This window comes from Branchiostoma floridae, unplaced genomic scaffold, assembly GCF_000003815.2.
Source record: "Branchiostoma floridae strain S238N-H82 unplaced genomic scaffold, Bfl_VNyyK Sc7u5tJ_1494, whole genome shotgun sequence".
In the NCBI taxonomy this organism is placed as follows: Eukaryota; Metazoa; Chordata; class Leptocardii; order Amphioxiformes; family Branchiostomatidae; genus Branchiostoma; species Branchiostoma floridae.
The window spans coordinates 322-3,448 of record NW_023365729.1 but is presented as its reverse complement, the minus strand read 5'-3'; positions in this window follow the sequence as shown (position 1 = coordinate 3,448).

Sequence of the window (3,127 nt, the reverse complement as noted above, 5' to 3'; positions counted from 1 at the left end):
GCATCTTTTCAGCCAAAGCAAGACAACATGATACGTCTAAAAGACGCGCCATGTGTTTTCAATCGGCCAGGCTCCGGGCCGGCCCGGGAGCATGGGGACCCCCTGGGACATTGATTGACAGGGATATGATGACTTTTGCATCTCATCTGACTTCGGGAATCGTCGGAAACCAATAGTATTCCTTTTTTTGTAAGATTAATTCACGGCATACGTTCGTGTGACACCATATTTGGAAGTGCCATATGCTGGGGGAGGGGTGTGTGCCTGGTTGTATGTATTGAGTTTATGGGCTGTACCATTCCTGGGGACCACACGACTCCCAGATAATTTGTATGAAAAAAAAGCATATTTCGGTAATATCTTCGTCATATATGTGATTTGGTGAACAAATATTACTAACAACCTTAACTTTGTGTTCACATAACTGCTAGTGACCATCATTTTGGCAGTATTTTGATGTGTTTTTAAATAACTTTAAGACAAACGGACGGCAGTCTTTGAAACCGGAAGTTGAGATTCGGCCGTAATTTTATTCAAACCTTTGACTATTTCCTTAAATATAACTTGATGGATGTTATGTACATATACTTTTGTAAGTTGTGTCCAAGTTTCGTTGTAGTAGGATGAAAAATGCCTACGCTACAGGGTTGAAAAGATAGTAACCCCTACGTGCCCCCAGACCCACGCTGGGACACTCTGGGGGCACCTTAACCTCCCAAATTTGGGGTAATCTTTGAACAACGAGAAAGGTCAGAACAGCAGGGCTTGGTCAAGCGCGAAGATCCTAGAAACCAAGGCAGTAGGACAGAACAAAAACCCTCAGAAATGGGAAAGAGAAATTCCTTTGTGAGATGGATTATGAAAACTACTTGTTGCAGATGTATTGGGTTGATTCCCATGGGTTGCCTAATGCCCCTAATTTGCTTAAAAACAGGATTTTATAATGAGGAATATTTCCATTGTTTGGCTTGATTGTGTTGTTTGAAGTAAGAAGATTAATGGGTAATCTTTCTGCGAAACAAAGCACAATGTACTCTGGAGAAAACATTGCTGCAATTTGCTTTCCTTTTCTTGCCCCTTGCTATTTTAGTATTTAGTTCCAAAGTTGATGGATAATGCCTTTCTAGTTTCTTTTCAAGCACCCAGACATATCTATACTGTTCACTGTGCATTCAAGTGCAGTTTTACGCAAGTTTCTGTAACACAAGCGGCTGGTTTTGTTTGTTGCCACAGTTAAAAGAATTTTCCCCAGGTAAAAGAAGTCTCCCCTGCTCCATTCTCCCAGAATGGAGTTAAAGTATTGGGTTCTACGTTGTTAACCTTGCCACCATTGTAACAATTAACCCATGTGATCCCCTACACCAGGGACGGCTCCAAGATCTGTTTACCAATCAGTAAAGCTTGTTGAAGCGCTGAATCCCACACCTTTGTGACACCCTCCACAGACATATACAATCTGTAATGGCATTATGGACTGGTATTGCCCTGTCAAAACCCCAACAAGGCAAGGCTTTCCAACTGAAGTGGAGGTTAGAATAACACCGCACGGTTTCTCTTGTCTTTCCCCGCCATTAGCTAGCTCAGGTATCCGGCGTAAATAGTTGCCTTTTATCCCGAGCGGCCCAGGTTTCTGTAAGCGGAGAGCCGGGATTGTTTTAGAGGGGTGGCTAGATTTCCGCAGTATGTTTAGTATGCAGCCGCGATACGGCGGCAGCCTTACTCCCCTCCCAAATAACCATGGCCGGAGAAACACTACCACACGTGAACACGGCCCGCTCGGGCGGCGTAAGCCTGAGTCGAGGTGGCCGCCGGTTATTTGTGAACGCGGGTTCCCACCGCTGGTCGGGGCTAAGCTACTGTTGACAGGGAGACCTGGCGGTTGGGAGGGGGGCTGGTTTCCTTATCCAGCAGGACTAGGTCATGGGAACTGCCAGCAAGCTGTTCGTCATGTGTCAGGGAGGGCGCTCCACAATTCCTTACAAGCTGGCCATGCATGGAGGGGCTCCACACTCCATACTCGGACATTCCTCACGTGGCCCGCAAGAAAAGCCTGCAACCAAAAAGGCACGGCCTGGCCTGGAATACAGATTATCTCCTCCTCTTCCACCAACCTACAAGTTTCTCTCTCCTTTGTCCTGACACCATGCCCTTGGAGTGGGGTCCTGCAGGGGCCTGTCTGTCTGTCAGGCCAGCTGGGTGGGGAGGGGTGAAGCCCATTCTCTACACACCACTTGTTCCTTTCAGGCTATGCTAATGAGATCATTTGGTCCCTGTGTCCTCAGTGGACTTGTGCCCTCTTCAAGTCCTGGCCAGAGATGAACCATTGTCCCAAGGTCTGTTAATCCGTGACAAAGGGAATCCAGCATCATGAGGGTACCTAGAGATTAAGACAATGCATATGCATATAATCCCTCATTTTCCTCTCTGAATATTAAAAAGATTTCTGCAGATAATTGGTTGAAAATTCAAAGCTGCATTGTGTGAGAGAGCCTGGGAAAATCGTAGCCTTCACGAAAACCATTTTGAGTCAAAGGTTATTTCTTAATTGAGTAATGAGGACAACTTGCCTTTAGGTTATGATAGTTACATAATGTTCCTACAGTGACTAATTTGCCAAACCTTGACCCTTCTGCCTTCAAGCACAAACAATCTTTTAAATCCTGCAAAAATTTCAGGAAAGATGTCCATGTCTGTGGTCTTTTGGTTGACCCGTTCTCAGAACAAAATTGTTTACTTGCTTGGACAGTGTCCCAGAATAACTGGCCCTACAAGCCTTTCTTAGTTGTTAATTTGCCCCGTCAAACAATTTTAGATGGGAGGGTCAGAGTTAAATGTCCCACGCTATCGTAGAATGCTCAATTACCAAAATTAGGGAGCAGATGCCACATAGGTGGGATACACGAAGCCCAGTCGTCCGTCAGTGATTTGCGTCCGGTTGGTTTTTGTTTGCCGAGCTCTGGAGCGTTGCAAGGACCGTAATATTTACCTCGCATTAAGCCGGCGATGACATTCACAAGCCACGGCCCGACTGTCATCGGAGTTTACAGATGCATATCTCTGCATATCAACTGTTGTACTTGTTGCAGAGTTTGTTGAAATATTCGGACAAAGGCAGTTGGTGTTCGGC